The sequence below is a fragment of the Lepisosteus platostomus genome, unplaced genomic scaffold (assembly GCF_059453375.1).
Source record: "Lepisosteus platostomus isolate fLepPlt1 unplaced genomic scaffold, fLepPlt1.hap1 Scaffold_32_H1, whole genome shotgun sequence".
In the NCBI taxonomy this organism is placed as follows: domain Eukaryota; kingdom Metazoa; phylum Chordata; class Actinopteri; order Semionotiformes; family Lepisosteidae; genus Lepisosteus; species Lepisosteus platostomus.
The window spans coordinates 1,173,964-1,191,022 of record NW_028291660.1 but is presented as its reverse complement, the minus strand read 5'-3'; the positions used below and the strand labels follow the sequence as shown (position 1 = coordinate 1,191,022).

At 42.7% G+C, this 17,059-nt stretch overlaps 4 non-coding genes across 4 annotated transcripts; 2 read left to right on the top strand and 2 right to left on the bottom strand.

Annotated features, from left to right (window-relative positions):
* Positions 1-3,315: 3,315 nt before the first annotated feature.
* trnag-ucc (transfer RNA glycine (anticodon UCC)) lies at positions 3,316-3,387 on the bottom strand. The gene has a single exon. It is a non-coding gene; the product is annotated as a tRNA-Gly (tRNA).
* Positions 3,388-5,632: 2,245 nt separating this feature from the next.
* Positions 5,633-5,774, top strand: LOC148634677 (U4 spliceosomal RNA). The gene has a single exon (XR_015933567.1). It is a non-coding gene; the product is annotated as a U4 spliceosomal RNA (small nuclear RNA).
* Positions 5,775-10,592: 4,818 nt separating this feature from the next.
* Positions 10,593-10,663, top strand: trnag-gcc (transfer RNA glycine (anticodon GCC)). The gene has a single exon. It is a non-coding gene; the product is annotated as a tRNA-Gly (tRNA).
* A 5,414-nt stretch (positions 10,664-16,077) lies between these two features.
* LOC148634675 (U4 spliceosomal RNA) lies at positions 16,078-16,219 on the bottom strand. Its single transcript, XR_015933581.1, has one exon. It is a non-coding gene; the product is annotated as a U4 spliceosomal RNA (small nuclear RNA).
* Between the last annotated feature and the right edge of the window lie 840 nt (positions 16,220-17,059).

Below are 17,059 nucleotides of genomic sequence, written 5' to 3'. Positions count from 1 at the left end.
AAGGCATCAGACTTAAGGTAGAACCGTGTAAAATAGATATTTCCAGCTATACCCAGGATCATGCCAGGATCACACACCGAGTGTGGGTGGCACTTAGGTTCGGGCCAATGAACGTGGTGCATCCTGTTTACATCTCTAGGTTAAAAACAGAGCCACTACTCATTGGCCAAGACCTGCTTGACAGGCTGGAGCCTCTGGTGGACTGCCAGCGTGGAAAATTGTGGGCTCAGGTCAAAAACCCTAAGCCTGTTGCACAGCAAAAAGGGGGATTCAGTGGTTATGCTGTGATCACACAGTGCCCACTGAACACTATAGCTGAGTTGGAGGTTCCTCCTGGTTCCTCTGGACGAGAATAAATGTCTCTTCTTGCTTTCCAAAACTACAGGGAAGTCCTGCCCAGGCCAGCACTCCCACGGTCTCCCAACTACAGGAGCAGTGCTCCGAGCAGCTGCTTGACCCGCCAGGTAAAGCACACCCCCTTTTCATCCCTGAAGAAGAGTGGATCTCCCTGTCCGGTAATGAATGGGAGTCCTTTCTGTGCACCCTGGTACCTCAGGGGGTCCAGGACTACCACCCCATGGTGGTGGGAGGGGGTCCAGGTGGCAGAAGTGCAGGTTGATGATGTAATTCTTAGCCTCAGCTCTGAGAAGTCCATAATCAGTGAAGGTCTGTTCGAGGACCTGTCGCGAAGCTGTCAGGTGACCCTGGTGACGCAGTCACAGGTTCTGTGGTGGGCACCCCCACCTCATAGGTCCATTTGGAGCAAAGGAAGCTGTGTAGCTTCCATCTCCATCGGAAAAAGGAAGTTTGCTCACTACTTCCAGGTAGCACCTCAGCTGACCCATTCGGTCTGCATTGGTGCAGACCTATTGGTTCGACTGGGCGCCCAGCTGGACACAGTAAACAGTGTGCTGTGGAAACGGGTGGACCCAGATGCCCACTCTCTAAGCGGTGACCCCGAGAACATTCGGTCAGGTCAGACGATTCCTCAGGCCTGCCAGGTAGTAAACGAATCGGACCTGATCGTTCCTGCGTCAACAGCAGGGTTTCCGGTACGCCTTGTCCTAAAGAAGGGACAGAGAATGGACGCTGAGATGGTTTTCTTCCAACCATCAGCTCAGTTTATCAGACTGAACCTAGCAGTCTGTTGTACCCCCAGACTGGAACGGAATGGCCGAGCCACCTGCCTGTTGGTGCAGAACATAGCAAAACAAGATGTCAAAATCCCTGCTCGCACTGACATGGGACTGGAATTGACAATAGTTTCTATGATTTCGAACTGGCCATCCCAGTACTGGGGCAGCTCCCTGGTCCCTTGGCTTCATAAAAGCGCCCCTGTAATAAAGAAATTAAATCCAAAATCAAGAGGGCAGTTGCCTACTGAAATACAAGAAGTCATCAATTTTAACCTAGCAACACATTAAAGGCTGCATCTATACAAGTGCGATTCTAGAAATGCTCACCAGATTACGTTTTAAGAAGGAACTGCGCCTCAGGTTCCGCCGAGATCTTAACTCGGATGGCAGGATTCAGAGTCCGGAGTGTGGACTGATGGCGAAGGAGGGTCCACATACTGTGGATCCCTCAGTGATCTTCCGCGTATTCAAACCGCCAGCGTGTGACTCCCCTGTCCCTGTGACCTCATTGCTCTGCTCTTTCCTCTGTGCAGCCCAGCCCGACTCACGGTAAAGTGAAAAAAAAGATGCCCTCAACGTGAGATTTACTCTGGAGCGAGGATAGATGTTACTTTTTTATCATTTAACAGGATGTATGTGATGTGGCGACTACGTTCAATTTTGTATCCTCTTTAAAAGATTAAGGACTGGGGTGAGCGTGATTTACCACCCTTTCAGCTAAGAACCCGACTTGCGCACCGTTTAAGCTGCATAGACTCGGTCGTTTAACTCTTCTCCGTTAGCAGGGTTAAGGTTAAAGAAAAAAAAATAGCTGACTCCTTTTTTTTGCCAGCCGCTAGCGCTGATTAGCAAGGCTTGTATTTCATGTTTTGCAAGTTGCATCCATTTTAAGAAAAACAAGTCGCGTTAAAGACAGGAAATGAATACTTGCATTTAATTAAGTCTAGCCATAGGCGGGGATCTCCTGTTTACTAGACAGGCGCTTTAACCAACTAAGCCACGGCGCCCCAGGAGTGTTGTCCTTTTGCAGCCACTTGGACACACCACTCAGACACATCTGCATTCGGTGTGTGCTCCGCCTGCTCGCTGAGCAAGTTGCCACCTTTACATACAATAGCAACATCGACACCAAGAGAAAGGATGACAAATGGCTTTTATCTGGAACTTTTCATGTCCAAGGAGCTCAATGTGCTTTCTGTGTACAACAGGGCCACTGAACTCCACACTGGCCACTGAACCACAGCAGTGGCTTGCTGGCTTGACATCTCCCAAGGAAAATGTTGAAATCACATGTGGAACAGGAAAATGACCCTCGAGTACGTGGGGAAAAAAAGAAAAAGATCATCTGGAGCGCGCCAACCCATGTCCGGACAGCCCAGTTTCGTCGACAAGGTGGCTGAGTGGTTAAGGTGATGGACTGCTAATCCATTGTGCTCTGCAGGCATGGGTTCGAATCCCATTCTCATCGCTCTCCATGTCTGACATGTGTGCCTGTTCGACATCGGCCCTCCTGTTGTTTGCTCCGGTGCTAGAGCCGTACATTTTCTAGCAGTGGCTGAACATGGTATAGTAGGCCAACGTCGGTATCGAGCAGTGACAGTAACAGTACTTACTGCGCCCCATAAGAAATCGTTTGTCCCTGTTCAAAAGAGATTGTGCGATGTCCTGCGGCGTTCGTAAAGCAAACCTTTGACAGTTTGAAAAGAGGAATTTATTCTGCTTCCTGTGCGTGCAGTAGTTACAAAGTTGAACGTCTTTACACGATCTGCTGCAGTTTTCAGTGGGCGGGCTTTGTCAGATGGCTTGAAAAAACGCACTGTGTTTCGGCTCGGGAAACATCATAAGCAGTGTCCTGCATGTTTTCTGTGTAAAGCTGTCTTTTAACGCATACAGAATTCATTCGAAATCATTGATTTCTCCAATTAACAAGGGTCCCTTTTTGAACCTGCGAGAAGCATTCTTTCAATGTAACAGATTTACTCCGGGGAAAGCCAGCATGACATTAAGAGTAGCTCAAGCTTTCAGCACCCGTATCGGACTGCGTGTATGCAGACACCGCTCAGAATCCCCTGTAAGATTCTCCCTCAATTCCGTTTTTCAGTGCTTTAGCTCTTTCAAAAGGCTTCGCTTTGCTAGTCACAGTCCAAGGCTCATGACAGCATTTGAAAACATTCGCCACTGCGTTGGCCGGGAATCGAACCCGGGTCAACTGCTTGGAAGGCAGCTATGCTCACCACTATACCACCAACGCACACCCACAGGAAGCCTGCAGGACACCACCAGAGAATGCTTTTTTAATTTTTTTTTTATTAAACATAGAATTTACAAATACAAATACAACAAGAGGATCAGAGTCATGTACAAGAGAAAAAAAACGCAGCAGAAAAAAGCATTTAACTACCAGAGGTAATTAAGTAATTATGTGATCAAATTGTATATTTTACACGTATCATATTTTCCTTGCTTTAATATTTCTCAATTATTTATAAACTTTAGTTTCAACATGCATGCGTTTCCTGTAAAAAATAAAACTCAGCACACAGTTTTTCTTTTAACAACATTTCGAGTACCTCTGGCATTCATGAAAAAGACATACACAAAAGCAAATAACTAACTCTAAGACTGTCTAAACTATTGAGTTTTTCAAAGAACCAGAACTATAACAGTCCTTAACACTTAACTACACCATTCCAAACTAACACTAAAGAAACACTAGTATATACTGGTATAACAAATATAACCAAACATAATCATTAACTGAGCAGTCACTGGGAGCAAATCTCCTTCCCGTCCACAAAGGCCCTCGCTCCCACAAAGTAGGCTCTCCTCCCCTCTCTTCTGGCAGCTTCAACCTGGGGCCACAGCTGGTTCCTGGTGCTCCTGTCCGCGGCAGACAGGTCCTCTGCAAACCTCAGTTTGTTCCCATTCAAATACTCATTCCCCCTCGCCGCTCGCCACAGCATGTCCCTCGCCGTCCTCTTGGTGAACTGTATTATAATCGATCTGGGGCGCACTTGCCCAGACATGTTCGCTCTCCCGAGCCTGTGAACAAAGTCAATGGCCGATATTACGTCCTCCTGGTCCGGCAGGGTCCTTTTACAGATACCCTTCACTGTTGCAACAAGGTCCTTATCACGTTCCTCTTTAACTCCAAATAATTTTAAATTCCATCATCGACGGTATCTATCTACATCGTTCACTTTCAATTCAAGTTCTTTAATATGCTTTTCTTGTTTGGTATTTACTTGTTTAAGAACTTTTACTTCACTCTTTAAGTCTTCAACCTCTTTAAACACACAGTCCATGGACTTTTTAAGACTTTCGATTTCGACTGTATTAGATCAAATCATTTCCTTCAGCTCACCCATGCTCTGTGCCATCATGTTGAAGATGTTGGTCTGGAGCTCCTCCAGCGTCAGGTCGCCCCTTCCTCTCTTGGCTGCCGGGGTTTTCACAGGTGTGCTGGGCAGGGACTCCGGCTCTTCCTCTGGCAGCTGAGTCTCACTTGGGCTGCGAACGCTCGCGTACGAGCGCATCTCCAGCACTCTTTCCACGTCCCCTCCAGCTGCTTCACTTTTCCCTTTAGTTGCCATCAATTTTCTTGTAGTGCTATACATATACGATTGAGGTTTCTTAGACTTCTCCTTCGAAGACCCAGCACTCTCTTTTGTTTTCCCAGTGTTACTCATATCGAAATTCTTAAACCTAAAAAAAATCGTTTTTTTTTCTTTCAATTATAACTGAAGTTTAAACAAGTAGTGTTAAGTCCTTATTTTTCTGTAGTCAAAAAAAGCAAAAATTAACATTCAGGTCATGAAAAACTCAAAAAAAATCCTCAACCACTAAACTTTACCTCCCACCTGAGCGCCATCTTGAACGCCCCTACCACCAGAGAATGCTCACGATTTCGGAAGCTGTCTCCGGGACGTGCTGATTCCACACATCCTGAATAAATCATGATATTGTTAGTTGCTGTAGCTAGACGTTCAAATGAGTTTCATGGCCAGATGGACTGTTTCCTCCAGCGGTATAGTATTGCAGTGAGACAGCACGATGCCTGCAAGACTATGTCACGCTAAACGCCACAGATTGTGTTTGTCCGTTCATGTCAGTCATCCTGCAGCCACGGGAAGTGGGACACAAACATGCCGCAATGCTTTCAAGACGTTAGGATTTGTTTGTGCAACATCCGAGAAGAGTACTTGTGGCTTGAATGTGAACTGTACGTGCCCGCCCCCTTTCCTCTGTAGTGCATGAGTTCCTCCCGGCATGCCCTTCGTCATTGTTCTGTCATCTTGTATTTAAAGGGTTGTATTTCTGCTGCTGAAAAGAATCAACGGGTTTCTTTGTTCCCAACGGAGCCCTTGTCTGTCATGAAATTCTTCAAAACCTCAAGCTAGAAGAAGACGACAAATATGAAGCGTTACAGCAACGACATGCCATGAGACGATTGATAACGATTTCCATAGGATCCCCGCGGTTGCCTGGCAACCGTCAGCTTTGCGCAGTGGCAGTATCGTAGCCTGTGAGGTTTAGCCGAGGCGCGATTATTGCTAGTTGAAAACTTTTCCCAATACCCCGCTTCCGCCGGTTTGCAATACAATCGGCGAAAGCAATTTTTGACAGTCTCGTTAGAGACTGAGCAAGGTGTTTAAAGACAGATTTGGTCATGGTGACATCATGGTAGAAAGAAGCGAGCTTGTTCCCAGTGGGCATTGATTCGTCGAATATACGTATATTTACGGTGAAATTACGGCTATACGTATATATACGTCGCCTCGAAGTATAATCAACGTCGAATTGCAACCGTAAAATTGACGACATTAACAAACGCATATATAACGTCGAAAACACATCTAACACAGTGCCTGAGGCTTTTTACTGTATGTATCGTGTGTGCCGCAACTAGGAGTATACGGCACTCTGCACAGTGTACGAAGTAAATTATTTTCGCAGCAATTAATTTACACGTGTATAATAAATATAGTAAATATAATAAATTAATTACTGCGAAAATAATTTACTTCGTACACTGTGCAGAGTGCCGTATACTCCTAGTTGCGGCACACACGATACATACAGTAAAAAGCCTCAGGCACTGTGTTAGATGTTTTTTCGACGTTATATATGCGTTTATTCATGTCGTCGATTTTACGGTTGCAATTCGACGTTGATTATACGTCGAGGCGACGTATATATACGTATAGCCGTAATTTCGCCGTAAATATACGTATATTCGACGAATCAATGCCCACAGCTTGGCATACAAGGGTTTTGCTGAGGGGGTCTTGCCACCTGCCTGAAAAAAAACAGTAAAATGTTTCAGTGCCTATAGAGTTTCTATTTTTATTTTCTTGACAAAAGTCCCCCATCAGTGCGCGGTGCCCGAGGAAAAATCTGTAGGGGGGCGTCTGAAATTCTGAGGGGGGAGTGATATTTCGGTTGAAACGGAGCTGTACGGTGCAGCTACCCAAATGAAATCTCGCAGCTATGCCATTGATTAGTGCTTCATGATAGAAGATAACGACTAGCAATCTGGTATTTGCGATGAAGTTCAGTTTCACATTTTTCGTCACTCTCAAGGTTTGTATTGCCTGGAGCGAAAAGTACCATAAGCGTTCATTTTTGCAGCTACATGGACGTTCTGAATCGTTAAGAAAAAAATGTTGTAAAACCAACAGAAAGCACAGACTGCTATAACTAGTCCTAGTTATATAACGATTTTAAGTATAATGATAAACTACTGCAAGGAATCGGTCCACCTGAGCAAACAGGATCGTAATGTTGACACTCAATAATATGTGCAGTTCCTGGACGGATAGCCCTCCTGCCCATCAAACAGACTGAGTGACTGTTCGTGTCATTTAGTGTTGTCTGACCATTGACAAAGTACAACTATTTTTTTAGGGTGCAAATTAAGTTAGGTAAATCTTTTTGCCCAAAACTGAAGGGGCGACATTCCCCCCTCCCCCTGTGATGCCAGGCCTGTCCCCATCCTATTCCATAATGTCATTATATATAATACCATACAACAGTGACCGATCCTTAATATTTGCATGCGTTAAAATTGCACATCAGCTCATAGCAGCGATGTATTATCAATGTTAAATTTCAACCATAATATCGACAACATTAATAAACGCATACGTTGAGAAAATATCGAACCCATCATATTTTCCGGTTATATACCACAATGCATTGCTAGTATTCGTTGGTCACCATTTTGGACACGTTTTTCAAACGTAGAAGTATATCCGAAAATATCTCAGCAATCCTCTTTTGACGAGTAAGTATGAACAATAATAATACTATCTGAATACATACAGATCTTTCTTAATATTATTTTGATTAAAATAGTATGTGAATAAGCAAAAAAAACGGCACATAAAATAGTGTGAATGGGGAAGATGACACAAAATCGTTTTGCCGTTTCTCTTATTCTTATTCTATGTTGTACTTTCAAACTTTGGGTACTCTTTAATTAGGACAGACTTTATTGCTCAACTGCTATGATGCAAGCCAAATTTTATACATTTATTTCAGCTTTGAGCTTAGTAAACCGTTCATTTTTTAGATTATACTAAAGAAGATATTAATCATTATTTATTTGGGAAGTAATATTATATAATTTTCTCCTAGCTGCGGTGCTGAAGTCCCACCCTACATCAACAGAAAAAGAAATAAAGGAGCACGCAATGTGTTACTTGAAGAATGCATATGCAAGGCAGGGGGCCAAGAGATCTGGACTCTGAAAATAATAGGTTTTTGGTTCTAACTGTTAGGACAATTAGACAGGGTTTGCAAATAGTGGACAAAAATCGTCTTAACTTCCATTGTAATATTTTATATTTTATGTAATATTTTTTTCTTGGAAATATAGAAGTTGTACATTTTAAAATGTATATTTGAATCAAAATGTGGTTTTGAGTTAGTGTGTTAATGTAATTAGTTTTCTGTTTGTCATTACTATACTGTATATTGGAACAAGTAATAGGTTTATTCCATGCTGAAAAAAAGAAGAAAGAGAACACAACGTTTCGGCCGTGGAGCCTTCTTCAGGTGTGAGAGAGACAGGGCAGTAGGCAAAGGTAAAGTAGCGGGAGAACAAAGGTTGAGAGGGAGGAGGAGTGAGAGGCGGGAGCAGGGGACAGAAAGAGAGGCCAATCAAGAGGTGTGAAGTCAGAATGGGTGCAGAGAGGTGTGAAATGAAACTTCCAATGAATGGAGAAAATTTAAAAGAACAGTAATCTGTCGTTAAGGGAAGGGAGAATGTGTGATCCTAGCTGCAGAATAATTTTAGTTTCGGTGGTCTTTCTGATGTATGAGTTCGGAAAACCGTCTTGGAGAACACAGACGGAGAGATTAGAGTGGTCGTGGCCGTCAGAGTGGCCGTCAGTATATTGTATATTGCCGTGGCCGGCAATATACAATATACTGTATATTGCCATGTTACCAGAATTTGTAGCTGAAGTTTAAGACTAGTTGTGTTTTTATGATTATTGCCCATATGTTGATTGTTGATTGATTGTATACAATGTATAATTTGAAATACATATGTTTCAGGTGTGAATGTGTATTTTCAGAATACATTTCTAAACCTAATCATTGGCTTGTTTTACTTGTTTCTACACCTATAAAATCTATCTTTGATGTATAATAGACCTCTACCCATATACGTATAATAGACCTCTAATGTTATCCGTATAATAGACCTCTAACCATATACGTATAATAGACCTCTAAAGTTATCCGGAACTCCAACCATATATGTATAATAGTCCTCTAAATTTATCCGTATAATAGAACTCCAACCATTTATGTATAATGAACGTCTAAATATAGACGTATAATTGACGTATAACTTTAGACGTATATTAGAATTTCATTCTAGACGAATTGTAGACCACATTTAGACGTCTAAGATATGCGTTTAATAGACGTATATTATACGTCTTTTGCCCAATGGGTTACGTCTCAACAGAAACGCTCTTTAGCTCTTTCAGCGTTATGCAGAGAACATCGTCTGTCGAGATCACTTTTGAGTCAGCGCGAAACGCCGTGTGCTGTCAGTTTGATTTCATATTGCTCGTAGCGGCGCCCGGCTTTTGTCTGTCAAACGTTAGGTTGCGCTTCTTCATGCTGCATCGTCGGCATGAGTGGAGCTTTATAAACGTCTGTACTTACTGCGCCCCATAAGAAATCGTTTGTCCCCGTTCAAAAGAGATTGTGCGATGTCCTGCAGCAAACCTTTGACAGTTTGAAAAGAGGAATTTATTCTGCTTCCTGTGCGTGCAGTAGTTACAAAGTTGAACGCCTTTACACGATCTGCTGCAGTTTTCAGTGGGCGGGCTTTGTCAAATGGCTTGGAAAAACGCACTGTGTTTCGGCTCGGGAAACATCATGAGCAGTGTCCTGCATGTTTTCTGTGTATAGCTGTCTTTTAACGCATACAGAATTCATTCGAAATCATTGATTTCTCCAATTAACAAGGGTCCCTTAAAGGATGAGTCAAAGTAACGTCTAATCGGATTAGTTTCCTTAGAGCTGGTTCAGAGTTTGCTCAAGAGTTTACCTTTCACAGATGCGCAAAGAAGAATGTTGGGGGTGCACGCTTCAAGGCGCCTTACAGCTGTAGGGAGTGATTCGAGACGATTCATGGCGTGTGCTCGTTCCCATATATCGTACGACCCGGGATGCAGTGCTAGGATGACGTACAATACCGCTTGGGCACGTAACGGCGTTATATGCAAGTGCAGGACGTGAGGGTTTTCGTTTGTTTGTTTTGTTTTGCTCTGCTTTGCTTTGTTTTGCTTTCCATCGCGTTGGTAAGAGCGTAAATAAAAAGGCGATTCCTGCATCTACCACTAATGTAAGAGCTATTTCAAGTGCGACGTGGTGCGGCTTTTCAAATGCTTGTGGGCATTTCTCTGTTGTTGATTCTTTTTTTGTGTGTAACAAAGTGGCATTTTCATGTCCGGACGGGGAGACTTTATCATTCCGACATGAAGCCACCCTTAAGTCCTCTGAGGCGTGTCTGTCTGCAAGGCTTGTATTTTGGAAATGTTTTTTTGAAACGGAGAACGACTTTGAAATAGGCTTCCGCCGGCGCCTCGCGATCCAGGTAAGATTGTAGCAAGAACGCAGCTGCGGTGGGGCTTGCTGTAGTCGTGGCTGAGTTGTTAAGGCGATGGACTAGAAATCCATTGGGGTCTCCCCGCACAGGTTCCAATCCTGCCGACTACGTTGTCCGCCTTCAGTCGGTGTGTTTCGGCACAAGCAAAGAAGCGCGCCTCTTTGCTGTTCCTGGTGGTTTTAAAACGCCCAATCGCTTGTACCCGCTGCCTTGGAAATAAGTTCTTCAGCGTCCGCAAATGGCATTTTGCAGCTGGAAGCATATGTCGACGCGTTTTGCACAGAGCACCAAAAAAGCGTCTTTTTTGAAGGCCCAGGCACTGAGCATTGGTGGTTCAGTGGTAGAATTCTCGCCTGCCACGCGGGAGGCTCGGGTTCGATTCCCGGCCAATGCAGTGGCTTTTGCAGCGAGCGGCTCCATCACTTGCATCCCCTTGCAACTCGCAACTGAAAACCCACTGAAGCTAAGCAGGTGTGAGCCAGGTCAGTACCTGGATGAGGATGAGCTACAGGGAAAAACAAAGCTTCCAGCTGGAAGCGGTGTTAATGGTGCCGGCGGGGGGGCGCTCACCCTGAGGTCTGTGCGGGTCCCAATGCCCCAGTATAGTGACGGAGATGCTGTGTTGTAAAAGGGCGCTGTCTTTTGGATGAGATGTAAAACCGAGGTCACAGCGCTCTGTGGTCATTCAAAATGACCACCAAAACCTTTGACAAAAGCTCTTGGTAATTGATGGTCTTCAATAATGCTTCTCCTTTAGGTACATTTTAAATCAGCTGAAAAATGCTGTGAAATGGGGGGGCACTTCAGGCCAGTGTAGGATTTGGGTTACAAGAACCATGAAACTGCACGAGAAAGCCCGTACACTGAATTACACGGCTTTCTATTCAAAGGAGGACAAAAGAAATTCCCTGAGTTTGATTTTTTGCAGCACAGAGAGGAGCACTGTCGTGAGGCCGGTTAGCTCAGTTGGTTAGAGCGTGGTGCTAATAACGCCAAGGTCGCGGGTTTGAGCCCTGTACGGGCCAGGTCTAGGTCCAGGTCCCTGTTTGTGAAACAGGCAAATGACTGTCTCAGGGGCCCATTCCTCATTCTCAAGACACATGTATGCACTATGTACACCGTGCATTGAGCAATAGGGACTGAGTACACCACAGGTAAGGTTAGAAGTCATTCTGAGGTGCCACATGTGAGGGATACAGCTAGGCATCCGAAATGTAGGGTTTGAGACCCTTCAGGAGTACTGCATCCTCTGAGACAGACCCTGTTAAACAAATGATCATTTCTTTCGGCATTAGGGACTAAATATACTAAACATATGATGCTAAAATGTTATTTTCACATATATTAATGTAATAAATGATTGCTTATGCTTTATAAACAAATCTAATTCAAATAAAAGCTTAAGTTTTGTATTTATCTTGTACCATAGAACATGATTTTCTTTGTATTTCAAGCCCACAAAGTGTCCAAATGACGCACTACATGATATAAGGAAGATTATCACATGCATATCGGTATTATCTTTCTTATGAAAATGCATTCCTTTCATTACCTTTTACTTTTTAAAATGAACTCAAATTGAGTATAATGTAATAATTTAAGTAGAATAGATTCTAATAATATAATGATCCAGTGTTTTGCACTACTTCACTGCTTCACTGCTCTATGCCATCTGGAAATAAATCCTCAGACTGCTTACTGCCCTGGGCATGTACCAATAAATTAAAGGAGCACATCTGTTTATCACTGCGTTGAAGCAGGAGACACACAGTCTCTGCAAACACATCCTAGATACAGTGTTCCAGCACCTTTGACCTCATCCAGAACGTATCATTTCTTGAAAGGGATTGCTGTCCGAATGCACATCTGAATCCCAAACAGAATCTCTAGTAAAATACGATCATTTGTGAAACAGGCAAATGACTGTCTCAGGGGCCCATTCCTCATTGTCAGACACATGTATGGAATGCTTTCACCGTGCATTGAGCAATAGGGATTAAAAACACCGCAGGTAAGGTTAGATGTCATGTTCTATGATCATTTCTTTCAGCATTAGGGACTAAATATACTAAACGTATGATGCTAAAATGTTATTTTCACATATATTAATGTAATAAATGATTGCTTATGCTTTATAAACAAATCTAATTAAAATAAAAGCTTAAGTTTTGTATTTATCTTGTACCATAGAACATGATTTGCTTTGTATTTCAAGCCCACAAAGTGTCCAAATGTTCTATGATCATTTCTTTCATCATTAGGGACTAAATATACCAAACGTATGATGCTAAAATCCTGAAAAAAGGATGTGCTCCATCTCGTCAGTAGATTGGATTCCAAAACTGATTTGGGTCAATATACATTACCTTTGAAATTAAAGTACAGTCTACTGTAGGGAACCATCAACTTAGAAAGCATTGGCCTTCCCTGGGGGTCAGGTAGGTGCAAAAGATAAACCTTTATCCTATCTTTATCTTAAGATAAGTGGCCAAGCAGTATTTTTCCAAGTTTCACCAAGCACATCATGTTGCCATAGTAGACAAAGTTCTATAAAATGTTAAATAACTTTTAAAAAAAGTATCTTGGTCTTACAGTACTGTACAAGGTGAATTAAACTGTCCCTGGTAATAAAAAGTAATTAGAAGCATCTCAGAAACTTTATCTCTAGAAACATTAGCTGTTTTATATCATGTAATTTAGTGTGATGTTGTCAGAATTCAAGGACATTATCACACACAGAAATTGGTTCAGTTAAATCTAAAAAACACAGCTAAACATGGGTTTAAATGTAACAGAAGTCTCACCTCTTGTCAAAAGATTTAATTCAAGAAGCGATGTAATAAATGATTGCTTATGCTTTATAAAGAAGCTTAAGTTTTGTATTTATCTTGTACCATAGAACATGATTTTCTTTGTATTTGAAGCCCACAAAGTGTCCAAATGATGCACTACATGATATAAGGAAGATTATCACATGCATGTCGGTATTATCTTTCTTATGAAAATGCATTCCTTTCATTACCTTTTACTTTTTAAAATGAACTCAAATTGTGTATAATGTAATAATTTAAGTAGAATAGATTCAGGTAGGAAATATAGAGTCATGATGTTTATGGCTGACATCATTTCACATGGGTGAATTTTAAGCTAAGAAATAAAAACATTTACAATGAAGATACCATTGCTTAATTTTAAATGCCTTTAAAAAATAAATACCTCCTGAGAATAATTTGCCACTCCCAGATCCTTGATAAGGTACTGTTTGAATCCAATCAGGAGAGGAGCATCCAGGGAGTGCTTTCTATAGAGTCCAGCTTGGGCCACTCTCTTCCGGCCTGCTGATACTTTTTAACTACTCAGGGCCTGTAAGGATATAAAACACCGGTTTAAACATTTTATACCTATAAGACAAATTAGAATTTTAGTAAAAAATAGATACATCTGAAAAATAAAAAAGTCTTACTGCTGATAGAGTTCTTCAGAGCTCACATCTTCCCCTTCCTTATCCGCTTCTGTTTCAGTTTCTAGAGCAGCCTCTGGCATCTCTTCCTCCTGGACAGCGGCCTCTTGCTCAGGGCCGCTGGAATGCAGGTAGATTCTTTTCAACATGCTTTTACATAATATGTTGTAACAATGATTTCAAAAAGAAACTACAGAAGCCTTACAGATTAAAAATATCTCACCTTGCCAATGTGTCTTCAGGCTTCCCATGTACAAAAAGGCCCAAGGACTCTAGCAGTCTTACAACCACTATCCTGTTTGCCTCACCAGACACGATCTCTATTCTGTGGTAATCCACGATGACCCCGTTCTTCAGGTGATTCATCATGTCCTCCCTCGCCTGTTGAGAGGCCATCCTGATCTTTTCTGCCGTGGCGTGCTTCATACACGCCCTCTTCAAGTGAGCAGGAAGCTGATCAAGAGTATTCAGGTACATCTTGCACACCAGGGGAATCCGCGCGGGTTTCCTTTGAAAATAAATAATACCATCTGTGTATAGAAACAAGACTGATTTCTTAAATTATCCTTAATTTTCTCTCTCATAGTTTGAGCATAATGATTTTATTGCATTTATATAAAATGCAATAAATAAATAATGGTTTCATAAAAAAGTGAACACTTACTTGGTCTCAGTCACAGACTTTCCAATAGAAGCCATTGTGGAGTTCAGCAACTGCAGGTCCTAGAAGTGGGGAAAGAATTTTAAAAGAGAAATTGAATTACAATACAGAAGGAATGGCTGAGGGTTCACTGAAATATATAAATATACAAATTCCAAAGACTGAGTCCATATAGAAACAACTACCTTTCATTTTCAGTATAAGAAAAAAAAAACATTATCTTCCAAAGCATCATAAAATTGTCCCTTCTTCCAGACTCTACTTCTCTCTTGTAGTAGTATAGCAGACCTTTCCAGGTGAGCAGATCACAGAGTCCGAAATGAGCTTCCTCCATCAAGCAAAGTACCTGAACATGACTCTGTCATCATAAAAGCGCCCCTGTAATAAAGAAATTAAATCCGAAATCAAGAGGGCAGTTGCCTACTGAAATACAAGAAGTCATCAATTTTAACCTAGCAACACATTAAAGGCTGCATCTATACAAGTACGATTCTAGAAATGCTCACCAGATTACGTTTTAAGAAGGAACTGCGCCTCAGGTTCCGCCGAGATCTTAACTCGGATGGCAGGATTCAGAGTCCGGAGTGCGGACTGATGGCGCACGGAGGGTCCATATACTGTGGATCCCTCAGTGATCTTCCGCGTATTCAAACCGCCAGCGTGTGACTCCCCTGTCCCCGTAACCTCATTGCTCTGCTCTCTCCTCTGTGCAGCTGAGCCCGACTCACGGTAAAATGGAAAAAAATATGCCCTCGACGTGAGATTTATTCTGGAGCGAGCCAGTGTTGCGCATAGCTGCCTTCAAAGCAGTTAACCCAGGTTCGATTCCCGGCCAACGCAGTTGCGAATGTTTTCAAATGCTGTCATGAGCCTTGGATTGTGACTAGCAAAGCGAAGCCTTTTCAAAGAGCTAAAGCACTGCAAAACGGAATTGAAGGAGAATCTTACAGGGGATTCTGAGCAGTGTCTGCATACATGCAGTCAGATAAAGGTGCTGAAAGCTTGAGCTACTCTCAATGTCATGCTGCCCTTCCCCGGAGTAAATCTGTTACATTGAAAGAATGCTTCTGGCAGGTTCAAAAAGGGACCCTTGTTAATTGGAGAAATCAATGATTTCGAATGAATTCTGTATGCGTTAAAAGACAGCTATACACAGAAAACATGCAGGACACTGCTCATGATGTTTCCCGAGCCGAAACACAGTGCGTTTTTCCAAGCCATTTGACAAAGCCCACCCACTGAAAACTGCAGCAGATCATGTAAAGACGTTCAACTTTGTAACTACTGCACGCACAGGAAGCAGAATAAATTCCTCTTTTCAAACTGTCAAAGGTTTGCTTTGCGAACGCTGCAGGACATCGCACAATCTCTTTTGAATGGGGACAAACGATTTCTTATGGGGCGCAGTAAGTACAGACGTTTAAAATGCTCCACTCATGCCGACGATGCAGCATGAAGAAGCGCAACCTAACGTTTGACAGACAAAAGCCAGGCGCCGCTATGAGCAATATGAAATCATACTGACAGCACACGGCGTTTCGCGCTGACACAAAAGTAATCTCGACAGACGCTGTTCTCTGCATAAAGCTGAAAGAGCTAAAGAGCGTTTCTGTTGACACGTAACAAGCTCGTTTCTTTCTACCATGATATCACCGTGACCAAATCTGTCTTTAAACACCTTGCTCAGTCTCTGACGAGACTGTCAAAAATTGCTTTCGCCGATTGTATTGCAAACCGGCGGAAGCGGGGTATTGGGAAAAGTTTTCAACTAGCAATAATCGCGCCTCGGCTAAACCTCACAGGCTACGATACTGCCACTGCGCAAAGCTGACGGTTGCCAGGCAACCGCGGGGATCCTATGGAAATCGTTATCGATCGTCTCATGGCATGTCGTTGCTATAACGCTTCATATTTGTCGTCTTCTTCTTCTTCTAGCTTGAGGTTTTGAAGAATTTCATGACAGACAAGGGCTCCGTTGGGAACAAAGGGCGTTGTGAGAAAACCGTTGCTTATTTTCAGCAGCAGAGATACAACCCTTTAAATACAAGATGACAGAACAATGACGAAGGGCATGCCGGGAGGAACTCATGCACTACAGAGGAAAGGGGGCGGGCACGTACAGTTCACATTCAAGCCACAAGTACTCTTCTTGGATGTTGCACAAACAAATCCTAACGTCTTGAAAGCATTGCAGCATGTTTGTGTCCCACTTCCCGTGGCTGCGGGACGACTGACACGAACGGACAAACACAATCTGTGGCGTTTAGCGTGACATAGTCTTGCAGGCATCGTGCTGTCTCACTGCAATATTATACCGCTGGAGGAAACAGTCCATCTGGCCATGAAACTCATTTGAACGTCTAGCTACAGCAACTAACAATATCATGATTTATTCAGGATGTGTGGAATCAGCACGTCCCGGAGACAGCTTCCGAAATCGTGAGCATTCTCTGGTGGTAGGGGCGTTCAAGATGGCGCTCAGGTGGGAGGTAAAGTTTAGTGGTTGGGGAGGTTTTTTGGGGTTTTCATGACCTGAATGTTAATTTTTGCTTTTTTTGACTACAGAAAAATAAGGACTTAACACTAGTTGTTTAAACTTCAGTTATAATTGAAAGAAAAAACGATTTTTTTTTAGGTTTAAAAAGTCCGATATGAGTAACACTGGGAAA